Source organism: Bidens hawaiensis, unplaced genomic scaffold, assembly GCF_021521415.1.
Source record: "Bidens hawaiensis isolate Kalapana, Puna unplaced genomic scaffold, B.hawaiensis_p1.1 tig00008077_1, whole genome shotgun sequence".
In the NCBI taxonomy this organism is placed as follows: domain Eukaryota; kingdom Viridiplantae; phylum Streptophyta; class Magnoliopsida; order Asterales; family Asteraceae; genus Bidens; species Bidens hawaiensis.
The window spans coordinates 160,327-182,985 of NW_027491570.1; the positions used below are offsets into that span (position 1 = coordinate 160,327).

Consider the following 22,659-nt stretch of genomic DNA (forward strand, 5'->3'; position numbering starts at 1 on the left):
GCAAGTGTTTTTCGTCACGAAGTGCAAACTTTGGATGAAGATGAATCCGCGGATGAGGAGCCGCATCAAAGAGGTAATCGGCGTTGGTTGGCCGATGAGGAGGTCGCCTTAACCAATGCTTATTTATATTGCTCCGAATAAAAAAAACACTCAAACCAACATTGTTGCCTAACCAGCCCATATTCAAGAAAACTTGTTCATTTTTATTCAATCATTTGCTGCAATCCAAATACAATAGCTTATAGGCATGTAGAACAAATAAGGTGCAAAAACATGACATCATGAAAAACATATTAATGGCGTTCTCTTTTGACCTACAACCAAGTTTTACTTTTAAAAAGAAACATGTATGAAAAAGAAAATTAATAAACATCTTACATTATTAGGAGGGGAGAGGTGGTAGTATTTTCCTCACACACCACACCCAATGGTGATGTGTCACATCACCAACCCCACATCATCACATCTGATGAAATTTAGTGTGATAGGAATTTTTTTTTTTTTTGCAACATATAAAATAAAAACAATATTTTACTAGAACTTAAAAAATAAAAACAATGTTTTACTAGAACATAATTCAACTTAAAAATTAGAATTAAAAAATAAAAGTTACAATAAGCGTCTACTCCTCGTCTGAATCCGGAAATTCCAAACCTAAAGAACCTATAAGCTCAACTAGATCCCATCTCAACCGATGGTGAATATCTTCATCCCGCAAGTCTAATTGCACATCATCGGGAATGGGAACTTGAGTAGGAGGATTCGGTACCCAATCTGGAGAAATTACATTTCCATCTTCTTTTATTAACATATTGTGTAATATGATGCATGCATACACGTAGCTAGAGATCGTGGCTTTTTTCATTGCACGGACCGGTCGACTAAGTATGCACCATCTACCCTTAAAACACCGAAAGCTCTCACGACATCTTTTCTTGCCGATTCTTGCAACTTCTTGAACGCTTTTTCATTTTCCTCGACAGGAAACGAAAAGGCTTTCACAAAAACATACCATTGCGGGTAGATACCATCGACAAGATAGTAGCCATGTCTGTAATATCTCTCGTTGACAAAATACGGACAGAAAGGTGCGGTACCATTTGTTACGCTCTGAAACAACGGTGATGTGTACAGAACAGTGATGTCGTTGTTTGAGCCGGGAACACCAAAATAAGAATGCCAAAACCATAAATCATTTGACTCAACCGCTTCAAGTGAGATGGTCGGTCGTTTGATATCACCCCTAACATACGCCCCTCGCAACTCCTGTGGACAATTCCTCCATTCGATATGTGTACAATCGATGCTACCGAGCATCCCTGGAAAATGCCATCTAGCCTCGTGCACGGCGTAAAGACGTGTAATGTCGTGTCTTGTTGGTTTTCGTAGAAACTCTTTGCCATACAATTTAATAATCGCGTTACAAAAGAATTGTAGACATTCACGTGAAGTTTTCTCAGACATTTATAAGTATTCATCGAATTGGTCGGGTGGGTTACCTGTCGCTAATTGACGAATAGCGGATGTGCATTTTTGAAGCGTCGTAAAACTTCGTTTGCCCCTCGTGTCGTAAGATTCTTGAAACCATTCTTCGTTTGCTTCGACATCGGCTACAATCTTTAAAAATAAAGATTTCGGCAAACGAAAGCGTTCCCTAAACGTCTCGTCGTTGTATTTCGGCTCCTCCACAAAATAGTCGTTCATTAGCACTTCGTGGGCATGTATACGATCACGCTCCACCATTTTTTTCTTTGGACGGATCAGGCCTTCAAGTTCGTTATATAACAACGGGAACCATTCGAGAATGTCATCGTCCGAAGACGAAGAGCTATCGGTGTCTAAGGGAACCAAGTCTTTCAGAAATTCCATATTTTTTTGTTGTGAATGAAGGGGAAGATTGAGAGTGTTTTGAGTTGGATTTGGTTTTGAGTTGGATTTGGTTATGTTTTGGTTTTGGTTTTATATTGGTTTATTTTTTTTATTTAAACCCCCCTCCCAACGGCTCCCCCCTCACTTGCGTGATAGCCATCACGCACCCCCCATCACGCGTGATGGGGGACCGGCGGCGGTGTGCGTGAGGCCATCACGCGTGATGGAGTCCCCCTCACGCACCAGTCCGCCTCCCCTTATTATATAATATCCCCTCAACAACCAAGAAAAGAGCATCATGAATGTAGGTGTCACACCCCGACCAAAAGCAGAACATGCCGGGGCGTAACGTATTGATTGGACAGTAGCTCAGAAGACACTAATTAAAGCGATAATAATTATTTAACTTCATTAACATTAAACATGTACACAAATTCAATAATCAAAATAATTACATCATATTTATTGTTTGAATATATATCCTAAGGGTAAAACTAATATCTTCAATCTTAATCAATGTAAATTACTTGTATCTATAGCATGTATAAAAATAGAGTTTGTCAACACGAATATTGGTGAGAATACATAAGTTTTAGTTGAGATACATATATAGATAAAAAACACAATTCATATGTAAATGATGAGTATTACAATTCTTATGAAAATGTAAACAAATAAATAGACGTGGACCCGTTCTTATTGATATGAAATCAAAGTACTTGGGTAAATATATGATCATAATAGATGGGGATAGATGAGGATGAGATACTAACCACCAAACATAAAATAAACAATTAAGCACATAAAACATTATCATAGAGCATGCAATAATCACACATAACCATATATTGAATTGTGTTTTGAATAGATGTGGGAATAAAACATAAGTAAACTTGAATATGGTGTACATGCTACCCCCAAAATATAAAAGATGGAAAAAAGGGGTATGTAAACTCACCTTAACGAGTGGATTAACGGGAACGAGATGGCGATAAAAGAAAACTTAAGATAAGGGCGGCAAGCTCCTCGATCGGGTTACGTCAACAAAAGTTCCTAATTGTTAATGATAATTAATTATGATTAAAGAAATAATAACAAGGCGTATGACGGATATGGAATTTGATAGGGTTTAAATACAATTTCTAATATTATTAGTTTAATTCTCATAAATTCGTAAATAATATAACTAGAGGGTAGAAATAGTTTAAAAGAAATAATATGACACGACATAACGGCTACAAATCAGTTTAAACGAATTTTGGAGTCATTTAGGATTAAAACTATTGATATTAATTTTATTATTATTAATAATATTATTATTATTACTATTTATGTTCGCTTTCTTTACGTTAATAAAATAGAATTTTGGAGTCATTTAGAATTTAAACTATTGATATTAATTTATGGAGAAAACTAAAGTTCAATGACGAGAAGGCAACAAGACTAGAGGTTTGGTTTATCAATTATACGCTTATTAAAAGTTATAACCATATATTAATATAAAAGAAAATGTTTTCAAAGTATAAAAAAAATAAAAACATAAAAACCGGGTCCAGGGGGCTCGAACCCGCGCCTGGACCGGTTCCAGGGTTTTAATAAACATTCGCTAACATAAAGACTAAACTACCCCTAACTTATTCGATCGGCCGCAGACAACAAATCATACACTAATAGGACCGGGGCCTTATATATATATATATCCACACGTGTGTAACACGAGATCTAACCTAGTTGACAAATATTACAACCTAGCCACCCATACCACCACCTAAGACACCCAAACCTGCACCCATACTTCTAAATCCCGTCTGCCCTATGCTTCCACTCATCCCCCATAACGCCACTGCACAACATTCATTACACACAAAATTTATTAATTAACTAAATATGTATCCAAAAAGATTGATATCCCTAAAAATATATATCATGACTTAAAAAACGACAAGTTGGAAGCAATTGCTATAAATCTTATTCCTAGTTATGGACCTCGGGAATCTCGGGGCCTCATGTATATTTCTGCTTTCAAATTTCTAAACAGTTACAATGGATTAAAGTTTCATAATTATGAATATGGTAATCTTCCGTTCAACTAGTTTGACTATAATATTATTTTGGTGATCTTGAATATATGTACCAAACATTCAAAATTCATGAATTTTACTTCCCTTTCGGTAATTTGAGTAGAATGTTGAGTAGTTGATCAATGATTACCAACAAATTAAAAATGATAAACTAAAAACAAATAAAAAGTGTTTGTAGTGTCTTAAGGAGAAAGCAAACAAAGAAATAAATTGATTTTAGCGTATATTGATGTTTATCAATAGTTTATAATCTTCAATTTAACATTTTGCAGTAAGTGATATTGTTAGAAATTAAATACAAACACTTACATAAATTTTTGTTTCCTCCTTTAACAAAATTTAACTTTGCTAAAATTGCTTGACCAAAATAAATTTTGTACAAATGCATAACATATTAGTTGATAAAAGTCATCCCACGTGTCACTAGAAATATAAATGAAGTGCATTGTAGTAGTATTTAAGCATAAACTAAACTAAAAGAAAACCCCTTAACAACCCATATCTCTATACAACATCATTTAATCCCAAATTACAAAAAAAACTTAAAAACAATGAAAGAATCAAATTAAGCTAAACAAAATACATCATATAAAATCAAAGGTAAGACAACAATTTTAATGTAAATGAAAACCATTTGAATACATATTCTTATATAAACACCAATCAAACCCAAAATAATCAGAATACAAAAACAACCAAAATGAAAAAATAAACTAAAGTACCACCATATAAATACAAAATTAATCAAAACAAACTTGGGGATTAGTTCAACATCAGGTGTAGGAACATTTGTGTGGATTCCAATCTATATTTTTGGTGACAAAACTCTAGTAAGTTTTTCAGTACAGATATGCTTAATTCTCGTAGATTGCCTATTAAGTAAAACCTAGAATTAGAAATTGTTAATAAATGGTAACAGTCAATGTAAAGATGGTGAACTTGTCATTACTTTTTAGAGTTTTAAAGTACACTAAATCATTATAATCATATCATAGCAGCATAAACACACATGACTAAAGTATTAAAATTCACATGAACAAAATGTGTTTACTTACCAATATATCCATCATTATATCATTATGACTGCAATTTGTTGCATGAGAAACAACAACAAAACATTAAATTTTATCATAATTAGACCCAAATCAGATTGATATTGAAGTAATATTATGCTGAAAAATCAGATTAACCCAAAAATATACACATAAAATCTGTAAAGCATATAAAATTTGTAAGCAATAATAAGCTGGAGAATCAATTTGGACAGCCAATATATAAATCTCTCGACATAAATACCGAATATTGAAAATCAAGTTTCATATAACTAATTAATTTAGAATTTGTATGATAATGTATTAGGAATTACAATCAACACATACCTTTTAAAGCTTGACAACGATAATTATGCATGTCAAAGTATATATGATTATACGGCAATCCCTAGAAGCGTCAAAGAGAACGAACGATGCGGCACTAGAAGGAACATATAAGTGTTGAAAAGCTGTCACACCCTCAAAATTCACTAACAGAGTTTTACCATCAGAGGGTGTGAACTAACAGGATCGGATTCATTAGTTATAATCAAACCATAAAACAAAGTTTTCAAACCACGAAAACGTTTACGAGTAATTAAATGCGGAAGCGTAAAAACCATGAAATAAATGTTGCGTCACGCAGGACGACTTAAACCAAATGATAACAGTTTTTAAAAAAATAGTTTGCATAACAAAAGCGTTTCAAGCAATGCATGATCCTATACCGCGCGCCCGCCTCGGCTACCTGAGAATAACATATTAAAAGTGTCAACACGGGGTTGGTGAGTTCACAAGTTTATATAAAATAAAGCGTTTAGCGTTTGCGTTCAGCGTTTTGCGTTTCAGCGTTTTGCGTTACCAGATAGTGTTATGTCAATTATATATCTATAGGTAGCTAGCCTATAAAACAAGTATTACTAAGTGTTCGACACCGAAGCTGACTGTTTATCATTTGCCTTGTCACCAGGTCTATCCCGACCATGGTATGTGTTTAGCCAAGATTACACCCACTCGACCTCCAGTCGAGTTTAGCGTTGGGTGGGGTTTGTCAAACCCAGTAGTACTACTCAACAATGACTCGCTATTATCCAATATTAAACGGTTCGATGTGAATGAAGGACTTTAGTTATTGCGTTTGCCACTTAGTCTTTACAAGTGATATATAATCTATATTAACAAAATCTTAAATGCGTTTTCGGAGTACGTTATCTCCCCAAGTGAAAAGTGTTTGAAAACAGTTTAAAAGGGGTAAGTGAACTCACTGCTTGCGAAGTATTTCCCAAAATAAATCACCAAGGGATGCGTGTCACAGAAAAACTCTCTCTAGCGTTCTAAAACAACAAAGAGATTTTTCTAAGTGTCGGAAATATTATCGAGTCTCTAGACTCGGCACATAATACCTATGCACACAATATATTTCGTGTTTCGTTTGTGAATCGTGTGTGACTTTAACAAGTACATCTGTGATACGTTGCATGTGTGAGCAATTATTTACGTGTGATGTATTAATAATGTGCATCACTAGCAATTACTCCCCGTAAGGGCAATTTGGTCAAAACACGACAACTATTTAGCAAGTATTCCCCGCAGGGGCAATTTGGTCAAAACATAACAATTAACTAGCAATTATCATGTTTCATGCATTTTTACAAAATTCAGCAGCTAGTTTCACCGAGACAGAAATTCTACTTGAAAGATTGTACTATTCCACCGATCATAGCATCTCAATTAATTTACCAAAAATCATCACAAAAGCATGCATGTGTTAGGTTTCCTGAACATATTTTATTTTATTTTTATTCCACATAGATTTCTCATGATGATCAAAACATTACAGCAAACTCATAACAGTCAAATTCATGCGCAACAGAATGTTATTTGAAATTCCCGTTAAACTAAAAATCCAACAAATGCAAGACCACTTGGGTTAGGTTCCTAACTCAACAAGTCAACTTCCAGAAGTGGAACCAACCCAATTGGTCTCGTAGTTCATGAGATATAATATTTACAAAACAACCTAACAGCAGGTCTAACAACTCAGCTTTGCACAACGTTTTTGTAAAATCATAAAGGTTAACTTTTACACGTCCAAAAATTGAAAATTTATATTCTTTAGAAACTAGACTCAACCTAGTTTACTGTAGTATCAATAATCTCAACCAATTTTCACATTTATACCCCGATACAGTCAATTGAACATCAACAACACAATCTGTCCAGAAACTGTTTGCAACAAAACTCAACATATTAACCATCTATAGACCACAATTCATTCATATAACATTCTAGACCCCATAACCACTATCCATGCATATCAATTACACCATTCATACATGGTTAGGGTTTTATTTGATCTCAAAATCAAAGACACAACAATTAACATGTAACAATATCAATTCTAGTCATCAAATCAAAATAAAACCTATGAACACATATACATATGAAAAATCGGACCTAGGGTTTATAATTAACCCATTCAAAATCAAGATTAAGCATAGAGGATGCATAGGATAGATGTTTATACCTTCCTAGCACCTTAATCTCCAATAAACTTGAACGATTCTTGTATGTATGTGTGTGTGTGATTGACGGCAGCCAAGAACAAGGGAGAAGGGGGGCTGGCCGATCGGTTTTGAGAGAGAAAGAGAGGCTAGGGTTTTAGCTTAATATTATTTAATAACAATCATGTTACATCTAGGTCCCTCCACTTTCAAATGTTATTTTTCTAGCTTAATTAACTAGTTCTAGCACATTGAGTTAACGTTTATAACAATTTTATCACATAACACATAAGTCGAACACATAATTATCACATAATTATTGTTTTGGCGTTTTTCGTTTATTCACCAATCGTTTGCGTCAACTCGTTTGCGTTTCGGTGCAAATCCCGAAAGACTACACATGTAGTAAGTGTCAAGCGTCATTTAAACCCTAGTTTAAATGTAATGAGGTGTGCGTTATAGATTCAGTGATCTTTAAGTTTGAATTGACGGAGTTGAGTTAACGGAATTAACCTGAAATTGACGATTGTCACAAAAGCTGACCTTATCGATCGGAATTTGACAACCATCACTATCGTCGTGGCGTTATTTTAACCAGAAATCGGTTGCATAGGTAGTGGAACTGATTAGCGTGTTACCGGCGACGGTCATGAAGACGACCGAAGATTGAAGACGTTGAATATAGTGATGTTGAGAAGAGCCTTGAATCACGAAGAAATGTGCTTGAAATTTGAATTGATTAGTGTGAAGAGGTGAGAGAACGCATGTATAGATCTTTGGAGGGGGATTTTCAAATCCTAGATAACATAGAAAGCGTTGAGAGTAAGATTATTGATAAGTATCTAGGGTAAGATTTCAATTTCAAATTTCGAAAAAATATCTCCTCTTAATTAGACACAGTAGTATAATAGGAAATGGTTGACATGACATCTAGGCGGCATCTAATATGGAGGCCCTAATATGATGTCTTGTGAGAAATGTGAAGTGATTTAATAGAGTAGTAAGATGAATCACGAAAGTCGTTATGTAGATGTTATTATGCCATTGAATAAAAATATGATATATGATATGCATGCAATTCCGAAACATATTAAATTTATCTATAAGGTCGATAAAAAAATATATAATCACTTGTTCTTACAACAATATTCATTCGTTGTTTAATCAACATTTAAACCATGAATCATAATTGTTTTCATTGTAAATCGATGATTATATTTTATTATGCTTATATTCTTGTTTTAATACTTTAAAATATTATGATCTATTCCTTAAATATGTGGATAAAGAAGAAGAATAATGAATAATTGATCAAAAATCTATAACACAACCTAAAATTGTATAAATTACAACATGGTTTATGCATGAGAGAATGAGGTAAAGAATAGTGAATAATAAACCTCAATGTAACTGAAAATTGTATGACTTACAATATGGATTATGTTTAAGAGGATTAAGACATGAACAATAAATATTAAATCTCAATATAACCCAAAGTTGTATGAACTACAAAATGGATTATGTTTGAAATAATAAAAACAAAAAACGATGCTTACCTTATGATTATATTACCCAAATCTGAAAGTCAGTCATATTGATAACATGTTGCGAAACAACCTACCAACAAATCCATTCTAACCTAAACTAGTACACGACTTGCGTGTTGCGGCAGGAGCGTTGATACACGTTAACCTGTGTGTCGTGATGGGACATTGATGAAACATAATGTTACTAAAGTTTGTACGCACATTATGATTGGTCTGTTTTTAATAAAATGTATATGTAGAAGTTATATAGAAATAAATATCTATATATGCAAACTTAAGTTGTTGTGAAGAATATATATATATATATTATATATATATATATTATATTGACCATGATCAGTATCGCACAAACTTGTATTGAAATGTAAATATAAATAAGTGCATCATTATGGTTATTCGTCATTTAAGAAACATAATAATTTAAAAATAAAATATGTCAAATACAAATTATAGAATAAGATAATGCAAATCAAACATAAAAATGAGTTAAAAACAATATGTAAACGGGGAGACATAAAATAGCATTAAAATCAAAGTTGAAAATGAATTTAATTATAACTAACTATTTTGAAAATCGAAATGTTTTACATACATGTAAGACAATAATTGGTTTCTTTTATTAATAGTAAATTATATATATAATAAACAAACAAATAAACAAAAGAATATGTGAGATAACTAATATATGTCTTTTAATATATATATATATATATATATATATATATAATAGAGAAAATGACTGTTTTCGTCCTTGTGGTTTCAGGGCGGAGTCACACTGAGTCCCCGAAAATTTTTTTGAACTGTTTGAATCCCTGTGGTACCAAAAGTGACCCAAACGAGTCCTTCCGTTATCTTTTTGTTAACAACACTGTTAATGTGACACCCCGACCAAAGGCGGCGGAACATGCCGGGGGTGCAACGTGATTGGACAAATACACAAGGCACTAATTAGAGTGACAATATTTAATTAACTCATTTTATTTCAACAAATCAATAAACAACACATTCCGTCCACACAAACAAATTGAATACAAGTAACATTTATTGTTCGTTTTACTAATACCCTAATGGTCTTGGTAACGTTTTTTCGTCAAGTCCTCGAGTCAACAAAAGTCAAACCTGTAACATTTCATAAAATAAAGTTTGTCAACACAAAGGTTGGTGAGCAATTCATAAGTTTGAGCATACAAATATATAGTAATAAGAAGTCACAACACTTGTATACAAAACAATGAATGAAAGCACTAGAGTTGGATAAATTGACAATTGCTAAACACATTAGCACCACCTAGCTATCTAGGATTTTATGACAATTGCTAAACACATTAGCACCACCTAGCTATTCTAGGATTTTATGACAATTGCTAAACACATTAGCACCACCTAGCTATTCTAGGATTTTATAGTTATCGTTAATTGCATTACGTTAACGACACCTTGCCATGAGGGGTTGCCAAATGGTATAGGATTTATAGTTCCACCATCCAAAAGCGATAAACACATAAGCATGTAAGCATAGGACACCAAATCAAGCAATTTTTCAAGTAAAGTATACAATCACGTTTGTGGGTTTAAAGATTTAAGTATTTAAAGCATTTAGTTTGATAAGTATGAAATGTCACCTCAAAAAGAAAGATGAAAAAAAGGGGTATGAAAGTACTCACCTCGATTGATGAATTGAGAACTAATTAATGATGGACATATGGAAAGCTTGTGAACAAAACGAACGAATCCAACTTGAAACGATAAACACCTTAGCTAAAAATAAATAATGTAGTATATTAATGAACTTGAAACAATGATGAAACTATATTGGAAACAATGAACGATGAGGTTCGGTTGTAAATCGGATTACCGGTTAATTTGTTAATGATTAGGGACCCGTACTTAATTGATAATTTAAAATAAAATATTATCATTTTATTGGGCTTTTAAATAACTAAACCAATATCAAAATAGAAACAAGACGGGCTAGTTCGGTTTCATAAAACAATGAATAAGTAATAAAGTTTATAATAATATTATTAATGATAGGATAGTAATGATAATAATAATTCTAAAAAGATATGTTATATATATATACATATATATATAGATATATAAGATAATAATAATAATAACAATAATTATTTTAATAATACTAATATAGTATAATAATTATAACAATAATAATTATTAATAATACTAATATTAATAGTTATAGAATATAAATCTTTGTATTAATTATAATGTTGTTGATAAAAAAAGGTAATAATAGTAAATAATATTGATAGTAATAATGATATCATACTCGATGTTGGTTCGAGTTCTAAACGAGTTCACAAAAAAAAATATAATAATATTATTGCTAATAATAAATGATAAAATATAATTTTAATAATTAATAATAATGTGATCTTTAATAATAATATTAACAACTTTAATATTTATAAGAATAATGACACTAATAGTAATATTACTAATAGTAATAATAATTTCATACTAAATTTTGATTCGGTTTCTAAACGAGTTCACTATATTAAAGATCTACTAATAAATTGAACATTTATAGTACTAATAATTAGAATTTATAGTGATATACCTTTTTTTTTATAAAGAGTTAATGATAATAATAATAATAATAATAAACTTTATTAAAAGTTATGAGATTAAATAATAATAAATAATATTGATTCCAAACACTCCCAAGGTTGGTTTAAGGCGGAACCGGGCTCGGACTCGTTTACCGGTTATGAATTATACACAAAGACAATTAAAACTATCTCATTACCTATAAATGATGTTCGGCCGAGGGAAGATTGTCGGAGCCGAGCAGGGTCGTCGGAGACCCCTCGATGTCGCCATAGAGAGAGAGAGACCGAGAGATAGAGAGGACGAAGAGAGAGCCAAGGAGAGAGAGATAGAGAGAGACGGAGTGAGAAAACAGAGAAAGAGAGAGAGCTGCGACAGAGAGAGAGAGGGAGGGCTGCGGTTTTCCGGTCGCCGGATAAATGACCAGGAGGGGGAATGGGGCTGCCGGAGAAAGGGACTCGCCGGAATTTCGAGAAGGTTATGGGGCCGCCGGAAAACGAAACCGAAGAGGGGAAAAAGGAGGTTTTGGGTGTGAGGGTTACCGGAGGTGGTGGTACAATGGGAGGTGGTGTTCGGTGGTGGTGTTGGCCGACAAAGGTAGCTGCGGCGGCGGCCGGAATTCCTCACCGGTCGCCGGAAATCGCCAAGAGGGAAAGAGGGTGGTGGCTGGGTGAGATAAGTTAGGGTTAGGGTATTTAACTATTTATATGTAGTGTATAAATGTTACCTTTTGGCCCCTCAAGTTCTAATAATGGTTTAAAACGAGTTTAAATGTTTCCAAGCTTCTAATAACTTTACAAAACTCAGTTTGAACCCCTTAAGTTTTTTTTTTTTAACAACACTATATTATGACCAACATCGATTTATTTAAGGTCGAGGTCTAAAATGATATTATATAATGATTAAATAAGGTTTTTGGATGTTAAGTCGGGCTTACATAATAAAAGTTTACAAAACGAGTACCACTCAAGACTTAAATTTGACGAATGTCACAGTTAAAATGAGGGGTAATGTAGTCCTTTCAACATATAACACAAAAATAATAGATATTTAAATTACAAAAATAATTAAAATAATAAGTTTGAGTCCATGATCAGCTCATCTTCCCTCACCATCAACCATAGTCCCATTACTAGTACCATCACCACCACCTACAAGCCACTACCAACTCATCTTCCATCTCCATCAATGAAAATACGAGGGAAAAATTGATAAACTCAAAGAAGTTAGGGTTCCGTCACCTCCTCTCCCGTCATCTGAACATGGAACCTCACCATACACCACCTGAGAAACGAAGTTACTCCTCGAAACCTGTTTATGGGCGGAACCCTAGCTCAGTCATCGTCGTTGCTGCTTCTTTCCTAAAAACCGTCTTCTGATCCGGCGAGCAAGGCGGAACCCTAGCCGCCGCCGCTACGTAGGTTGCCACCATACTCGGTTTGCTTTCACAGAAGTCCGTTCGCTGTCGCCACCATACGGCGGTTGGATTTCCGGTCCAGATCTGGACCGACAACCACCACCAACGCCAGTTTTGTTCTGGTTAAAAAGTGACCACCGATTGAAGGAACGAGGATTACCAGTTTTAAACTTTCATGACCGGTTATGCCTTTACTAGATATGTCGCTGGAAATCGAAGGGTCGCCGGGATTCATTTTAGATGGTGAATGTCATCTGATGTAAAATGGATCTTTTTTTTCATTTTAAATATGTATTAATTTTGGGTTGTAGGTTGAAAAGACTACACTACCCCTCATTTTAACAATGTTGTTAACAGAAAGATAATGAAAGGACTCGTTTGGGTCATTTTTGGTACCACGGGGATTCAATCAGTTCAAAATTTTTTTCAAGGACTCAGTATGACTCCGCCCAGCAACCACAGGGACGAAAACAATCATTTTCTCTTTAAATAAACAAACAAATAAAAAAAAACCAGTTACGAAAAGGTCACGGGCTTTTTTCCAAGCCCAACAAATATAACCTATTCTACGTAATAATATCGTAAAAAAGTAATAATATTTAAACAATTCAAGTTAAAAAGAAAAAAAAATCTGCACACATCGACCGACCGCAGCAGGTTTCAAGGGCTTACAGTTGTTCACACGTAAGCTTTCTTCAATCTCCAATTAACTAACCAAAACTTAGGGTTTCAGTTCTATAACTGTGCTTGCTGTAATCTTTACATTTGTGCTTGTTTTGTCGATTCAAAGTGTTCATTTGAATTCTAGAGTTGATACGAGTTTGTGCAATTTGATTATTGAAATGATGAACTGCAATGTGAAACCCTAATTTTGATTCATTTTTTTATTTGGTTGTGATGCATAATTTGCCCTAATTTTGATTCTTTTTTTTTTATTTTGGATGTGATGCATAATTTGCCCTAATTTTGATTCAGTCCCTGTAATTTGGATGTGCTGCACAATTTGCCCTAATTTTGATTCTGTTTCTTGTTGTAAAAATTGTTTTTTTATGGTATTTTAAGACCTAATAAGTTGATTTTATAGTTAATCAAATGTGCTCGGCGCGCAAAAAGTGCGAGAAAAAAAAACAGAATGAGAATATATTATGTATAAGAAAAATAATACTATTTAAAAAAAATAAAATAAAGGAAAGCTATTATATCACGTTTAATATTATCTAATTAGTACGAAAAGTTTTATCATTTTTCTTGTTAAACTCTACCTTATAAAATTTATTTTTAAATTTTAAACTTCAAATTATAAAAGAGGTCTGTAAAGCAAATTAAACTATACAAAGCTTAAGCAGTAACCATATGCGGATTAATCAAGAAATAGAAGAAAGATAATAAAATAAAATGCTTCACTAAACTTGTTCATCAGTCTTGTGTGATTTATAGAAACCAAGGAATTATCGATGATTATTCAGAGAGATTGAAATTAATTAAGAAAATCCAATTTTTTTAAGAAATTAAAATTTAGTCAACTGATAAATTGATAAATCTGTCTTTTAAAGTGTAGATTTCTTGTGTTTTTCATATGCTCTTTGTACCTTTAGTTTTGGTCTTTTTGTTGGTCTGCGTTGTGTCAGTTTTTCATTTGTGCGTGTTTTGAAAATTTTTTTTAGAGATTTGGAGCGTATGAAGCCGGTTAATTTGTATGTTTGAGATGCGCATGTTTATGAGTTTTGTTTTGCAATAGATGAATGACAATATTTAGTTTCTCATGCAGTTATTGTATTGTATAAGTAAAAGAAATCAAAATTCCGGATTTGGCTTATAAAAAACGCCTTCACTTTGGAAAGCCGGTGAAGTAATGCATCACCCAAAAAAGACGCCCAGGGGGTCCTGGCGACAACTTTTAATAGCTATGGTTAATTTGCGTTATATGAATCTACTTATTGCTTTTGAAATACGCGGTTTGAAATTATTAAATGACAAGTTGCTTATTTAACGTTTTCATTTGCTGACAAATAAATAGTTAATCAGTTTGGACAAGCAATCCCAAACGCTCTTAAAACAACTCATATTTGTATTAGAAGGAAATAAGAGTTTTCTCATAACTGTTTTAATCTTTACAGTTATGCTTGTTTTGTCGATTTAAAGTGTTTTTACTGTGTTAATTTGAATTCTAGGGTTGATACGGGTTTGTGCTATTTAATTATTGAAATGATTTACTGTCAGTTTGTTTTGTGATTGTTTGGCATACGAGAAACCCTAATTTTGATTCAGTTTCCTTTATTTGGATGTGATGCACAATTTGCCCTAATTTTGATACAGTTTCTTGTTGTCAATACTGTGTTTTTCTGGTATTTAAGACCTAATTAGTTAGTTTCCTAATAATCAAACGCGCGAAAAAAAAGCGAGGGCTTGTGAAAAAAACGTGCCTTGATAAAATAAAATAAAAATATATTATGTATATGAAAAATAAAAATACATTTCCCACAAAAGTATATTTACCTTCGAGTTGGGGGTCTCACCGGAAGCAACCTCTCTATCCTTAGGGATAGAGGTAAGGTTTGTCTACATCCCACCCTCCCCAGACCCTACTGATAGCTTTAGGCTATTTGTGGGAAATACTGGGTATGATTGTTGTTGTTGTTGAAAAATAATCTTATTTTTTAAATAAAATTAATGAAAGCTATTATATAACATTTAATATCATCTAATTAGTACCAAAAGTTTTAAAATGGTCTTTTCGTCTGACTTTAATCATTTTTCTTGTTAAACTCCACTTTTAAGTTTATTTTTAAAGTCTAAATCATAAAAGAGGTCACTGTAAAATTAAACTGTAAAAAACATGAGCAGATACCATGTTTATTAATTCAGAAATATAGATTAAAAACAATGCTTCACTTACCTTGTCTTCGGTCTTGTGTGATTTATGGAAACCAAAGAATTATCTATGATTATACAGAGATTGGAATTTATTAAGTAAATCCAATTCTTTAGGAAATTTTATTAAAAATTTGTTAAGTGATAAATCAAAATAAGTAAAAGAAATCAAAATTCTGGACTTGGGTTATAAAAAAAACGCATTCACTTTGGAAAGTCGGTGAAGTAGCTCGTCGCATTCACTTTGCTTTATTTTAATCTGCTCATTGCTTTTGAAATACACGGGTTGGAATAAGAAAATGAGAGTTGCTTATTCAAAACCACTATAATTTGCTCACTAATAAATGTATAATCAGTTTGGACAAGCAATCCCAAACACTTTTAAAACAGCTCATATGTTGTATTAGAAGGAAATAAGAAAAACACTCCCCTTAGACATTAGATACTTTATAGGATAATGGATGATTTGAGACCCTCTTCATAGGATATGTTTTGATACATTACCTTTTACATGTGTAGATGGCTGCATGTTTCGTGGGCCACATGATATTGTCTTCAAAGGCATGCCATCATCTTTTGCGGTCATGTACCAAACTAGTGGGCAACCAAAAGCCAATGTTCTTTCGTTCACCTGTCCAAATATTGGTGTTTAATCCAAATGTAATAATGAAACTACACATCAGTCATCAACATCGCACCTTAATACACCACAAGTCATCAATTCAACATAGAACTGTTATCAAGAAGATTGCATCATTCTTTGAAAATATGTGTAGCTTTGTATCTTAGTTCGCGTTTGGTCAAACTAAATTAAGTGTTCTGAAGTTAACGCTGAATGATTCAAAAGAAGTTGCTATGAAATGCAAATTATCTTTGTTGTTACTTGAAGTAGGCTTTATTTCACATGGAGATCTTAGGATATGCCTATTTAGTGTTGTATTAAGTATGGCGGCTGATTAAAGAAAGGGCAGCCATCCCTAATATTTTCCAAGCCAGATCGTTTGTTTTTTGGCAACCTGCGAAAGTTTCAGCATGCCTATTTTAGGCGTCTTTCTTTTACCCCAAGTTTTGATATTAGGGTAGCCTTAATTCTTTAGCCTACAAATACATTGATACATACTCGCTCAAAGTCTATATTTGTAAATGAAAGAGGGTCGACCCGGTTGCATCTCTTGAGCAGATTCAAATGTTATTCGGCTCCAGCCTAAACCCTTTAGCTCAAGGCGGTTCACTGCTGGGAGGTTAAAGATAGTGGAAGAGAAGCAGTTTTTCTCTTTTATAACTGCACTTTATTCCAGTTCTCTTTTATTATCAGACAATTTTAATTGGAGTTTTAACCCATCTTGAATCGGGATTTTTAGTTAGTTTCAATTTCCTTTGATGCCTAGAATCTATCTCTGGTTCCATTGCTGGGAAACGATGTCATCATCGATCTGGAATAATACCGACGGGAGTGGATCGAGTACCGATCCTGTGGTTGTTCAATCGCTGCCAGCCCTAAATCTATGGAATCTCGTAAGGATGACATTGCAGCTCTTAAATTGCATGCCGTGTCAAAGGATAAGTCGAGTGCGGGATCAAGCAAGCACGACGAAGGGGAAACCTCTTGGAATCCCAGTTATGGAGATCCAAGAGGGTGGATTCTTAAAGCGGAAGTATTGTTATAACGTACCAGAGGACGAGCGCGGTACAGGAATACGTCAAGAATTGGCCAAACATTCTTCTCGGGTTTCTAATTGGTTGGAGCGTTGCCTCTTATGGGACTTCTTAAATGGCCTTAAAGAGGAACTCAAAGCTAATGTTAAGATCGAAGTTCAGCAACACACGATCTGGTAATGAGTCGTCTTGGAATTTAGTCTGTTAAGTATGGGCCCGGTCATCGATGTAAAGTGGGCACCTTAACGACTTTGCTGGGATAAGTTTGCACGCCTACTCATATTTTCATGTCGGATACACTGGTTACTGGTCCGAGAAATGCAATTGATAATTCAATTCGTGACACCCTTCGGTGAACAATTTGGGAACGGGGATATTATTTGATGTAATCAGATGTGTAAGGATACTTAGGATACCACGATACACATCCATGAACTCGAAATTAACCAAGACTTTTACCTGTTTTTCATTGGTGAAACTGATTTGGTATTGTGAATTTAATGCTTAGCTTCACTAAATATCGTTCAAGCTAATTGGAACGAAACGTTATGAAATATTTAAGTTAAATGGGCAAAAGTATAAATTGCATGGGATCATCTGGTCCTCAAAAATAGTCAGTTTTTAAAATTTGGCTGTTGAATCGGAAGCTGTTCCTTGTATCCCAAACCTGTTGCAACCCCTTGTTGACAAATATCAGGAGGTATTTCAAGAGGCAGCGGCCGAGATCAGCTGCTAGTCAGCTGCATTAGGTCTGATCAGGGGCACCAACTTCTGTTTATTAGTAGACCAGAAAGTTTGTTTGGATTAGCTGTGATGTTGCCTTACAAGTTATACGGATGATTATGTCTATGGGGTTAAACATAAGTAAACCATTGATTTAGGCATTCTTACTCTAGGAGTGCTCTTGGACATCGAACATAGATGCTTGTGTGATGGAGTAGCTCTTAGTTTTATGATTTCTTGATTAACACTTGGTTATAAAGTTAATTATGGAGAGGCGATCAAGAACTCCATATAAAATGCGAGTAACAATGTCAGTCTTGAGTCTATTTATCTTTTTGGACATGAATTCTGTATGTGCTACTCGGTGATTGCAATATAAGGTTAATGCAGTCAACAAGCTAATTGGAACGAAACGTTCTGAAATATTTAAGTTAAATGGCTACCCGTAGTTGAAGGTGCAGTCAAATCAGTTTTTATTGAGCACTGCATGTTATCTTTTAGGGAATGCATAAAGCATAACAAACAGAAACAGAACTACCTGATACTTATCTTTTGATGTATGTTATTAGCTGTGCCTGATAAAATTGGCATATTCACAATCAAAACCAACACATTTGACCCATGTTTGTTCACTGTTTGTGGGTAATAATGGGTCAACAAAAAGTTGCCAATGGGTTGAGAATGCTAAATATGAATTATGATGATGTCATGTATATACAAAACAACTCAACTTGACCCATGTTTGTTCACCGTTGGTATTCTAGTATTTTGATGATCATTGTATTCTGAACCGCCTTTATAATCGGGTCTACCGGTCCAATTTTCAATTATTTATCTATATATAGACTATGACTTTCATGTGTAAAGTGTCCTATTTTTTTTAAGTTTATTGATATCTTTTGTTTTTCAGCTGATACTTCATTTTGGTTGAGAAGTAAAAAACAATATAATCTTCATCAAAGGCGACACAATGAGTGGTAGACGTAGAAGGCCCGAAACTTATTGGAATGATAAGGAAGAAAAAAGGGCGTCAAATATATCTCCTGGAAGATCACAAAATTGGTCAAAATCAGAAGCCCATGATGACATGATGCGTGGTAACTACTCTAGAAGCCCGTCTAGAGACGGCCCCAAGTATGATGACATCAGCAGAGACCGAAGTCGGATGTATTCACATCCGACTCATGATGGTTGGGAAAAACAATATAGCACCCGCTCATCAGATGTCAGCTATGACGCACCATGCAGGTTTGTGTTTTTCACGTCAGTTATTATTACACGTGTTAATTGTTTTATTGTTGTGCGTAGAGGTAGCAATGTCGACCTGTTTATTTATTATTGGCTCAATTTGAATTGTGTTTTATCTCAAATGGGGTGAAAGTCGCCTAAAGTCAATGCATACAAAATGTATTTTGTGACTTTTGTCATTGTAATATTCATTTTTTTATAACTAGGTTTAATACATTAATTATTATAATACTAATCTAGAGAAAAGTTAGTATCATAAAAAACCACCATATTTTCTCATTTTTCATGAAAAAAATTTCGGTTTTGGTATAACTTTGTCATAAAAGTCTATGCACGTAAAAAAAGGACGGAAAGGTCACCAACCAATTTTGTACTTTTTTACTCTCGTAAATCTTAAAAAATACCTCATACTTCATCTTGAGTGTAACTTGGTTTTCTATAAAATGTATATTAGAATGTCAGCCAAAAAACAAACTTATCAATAGTGTGAATTTAGTTTTATTTTTAAATTAACGAGCATGAATTATTAAAGAAAAAACAAATTATATGTTAAATAAAATGAATATTTTTCGAAGTCCGGCTGGTTGAAATAACAAACTTGAACTTTTTTTAGTAAACATGTTTCAGAAGCCACTTATTAACGGTTTTCAGTCTCCTAAACCACCTAAAACTAAAAGTTCTCCATTTTGCCACCTGCATTGATTTTTTTGATAATCCAATTATTATGCATTGTATGCCATCAAGTTCTCATCTTTGCTGCTGATGTAGATCCCCCGATAAAGGAGTAGGCGGTGACATGCGAATGACCCGTGAGCGGGACCGAACCCGGAGCCCAAATAGAAGTAGGAGCAGGAGTCGTGACCGTATGAGCCGAAGCAGCAGGGAAAATGCCCGCGGCCCGAGACATGAAAAAAATGCTGCATATCCCAGCATGAGAAACGATTCTAAAGACTTTGATTCACGAGGTGGAGGGAATAATAATATAACCGAAAGTACCCGTAGACCAGATCACAAAGGTGATTCAAGATACAATGATAACCGAAACACTCGAATTTCGTGCAAGTATTTTGCTGCCGGTAATTGCAACCGCAATGACTGTAGGTTCTCACATGATGTTTCTGATTCGGTACGCAGTTATGATGATAATCATAATTCAGGTAACAGAAACCGTACATCTTATAATGATCGCGGCCCCCATAGTCCACAAGGCCCACGTAGTCAACATAGCCCACATAGGGCACGTGGCCCGCATGATGAGCTAAATGCGGCGTCAAATTGTGGTGAGATGGAGAAGAAGAAACCATGGAATAGTTCTGTTTGGGATGATGTGGAATCAGGCGGTTTTAATGGAACATATGACGATACCAATAATAATAATAACAATAATCGTTTTGATAATAAAAATAATGATACATGGGATTCGAGGGATGACAAGAAATGGGCTGGCCCAACATGGGACGAGTTTGATGCGGTTAAGACTGATGATAAAAAGGTTAGGAAGTGGGACGGTCAAGGGTTGACTGAAAATCCGGTCAACGAGTATGATTTAAACAATATGATCTCAGAAGATGTCAACCAACAAAGTCACATGCTTTCATCAAACCCGTTAAACGAGCAGGGTTATGTGCGTGTGGAAAATCAGAACAAAGAAGCTAGTTTGACTAGTCAACCGGCTCCTCAACCAAACGTGGTTCCTGAAACGTCTCACAAAGGACAAGTTTCACAGATGTATTCCGAGTCAAACCTCACCAGTGCCATAGATTACCTTAAATCTCTTCCAAATACTGCATATAATCAAGAAGATGTTACTAGGGCAAAAGAGGAACAAAATTTGGAGGTCAAAATTAGTTAACCCATTGATGCTATGAATAAGGAAGCGGTGGAACCATTTGACAAAATGGTTGCTAATAATAACAAGAAAGAAGAAAATAATATTACAAATGCTGATGATGCTGCTACACATGATAAAATAGATGAGGGTGATTCTGGAAATGATGAAAAGGCGACACGACATTTTAAAGTTGGTCTTGCTGAGTTTGTTAAGGACATTTTGAAGCCTAAATGGAAGGAAGGTAAAATGAGTAGAGATGATCATAAAACAGTTGTCAAGAAAGTGGTTGAAAAGGTTACAAGCTCCATTCCTGGAAGTCAAATCCCTAACACACAACCGAAAATTGACCAGTATCTCGCAAATTCTAAACCCAAAATTACTAAACTTGTGGAGGTAGGTATTCGTTTTTGTATTATTTATTTTGTTATTACATTTTCATGTGTTATAATTTTTTAGCATCTTTTTTTTGTGTGTGTGTGTGTGTGTGTGTGTTTTGTGCAGGCATATGTGGAAAGACATGTAAAGTCTTAGTTGCAGGTGTTGAAGAAGGTTGTAGTTTGTTTTCACTTTTAGACTTTGGATGTTTTTGTAGCTATGGCTATAGCTTGATTTGCATTGTGTTGTGAATTGCTTTTGACTTGTTAAATAAGTTAACTTGAATTAGGGTCTGTGATGTGATGCTTGCAGATTATGCCATGTTTTTGTTTTTAGTACAATTTTTGTTTTGATGGTTTCTAACCCATACATATGCTCTTCATATTGGTCTTGAAAAGAATATAGTTTGAAGGGCATACCAATGTGTTATTGTCGTCGTAGCTTGCATACCAACGTCTTTTTGTCGTCGTAGCTAGCAATTTTGCTAGAAAACTTTTGGTGAAGTTTTATTAAGAATGATGCTCTCGTGGTTGCAAACCAGTTTTTGTTGGTCTCTCTTAGATTGGGTCAGGAACTTGTAGTTCAGTTTTGATTTGATGTTTGGAAGTCTGCTTTGTCAGAATGCACAGCGGAACTACAGGTCCATTGACCCTCCAACCGGATGTAGCTTCCCTTAATCTGAATACTCGTTGAAGAAGCGTTTTCAAAGTTTGACCCTTCAAATTACCTATATAGATTGGCTAGAGTGAAAGAAAAGATTGAAGATAAATAGCATCATATGTTTCTATAGACTATAGTTTTCCGGTCGGCGACCTTGTGCTCACCTTTGCTCTTGATAGAAAAACAAAGATGAAGAGATCTCGTGTCAAAGGTCAAATTTCAAAACCTAGTTTAAGCTCAAATTAGTTACCTATAAGAGCTTCGAGAATGGGAGG

At 34.3% G+C, this 22,659-nt stretch overlaps 1 pseudogene across 1 annotated transcript; it reads left to right on the forward strand.

Annotated features, from left to right (window-relative positions):
* The first annotated feature begins 13,584 nt into the window (after positions 1-13,584).
* On the forward strand, positions 13,585-22,050 carry LOC143636874 (uncharacterized; annotated as a pseudogene). The gene is made up of 4 exons (XR_013154329.1): positions 13,585-13,704; positions 19,181-19,518; positions 20,287-21,742; positions 21,851-22,050. The product of XR_013154329.1 is annotated as an uncharacterized LOC143636874 (transcript).
* Positions 22,051-22,659: the final 609 nt, after the last annotated feature.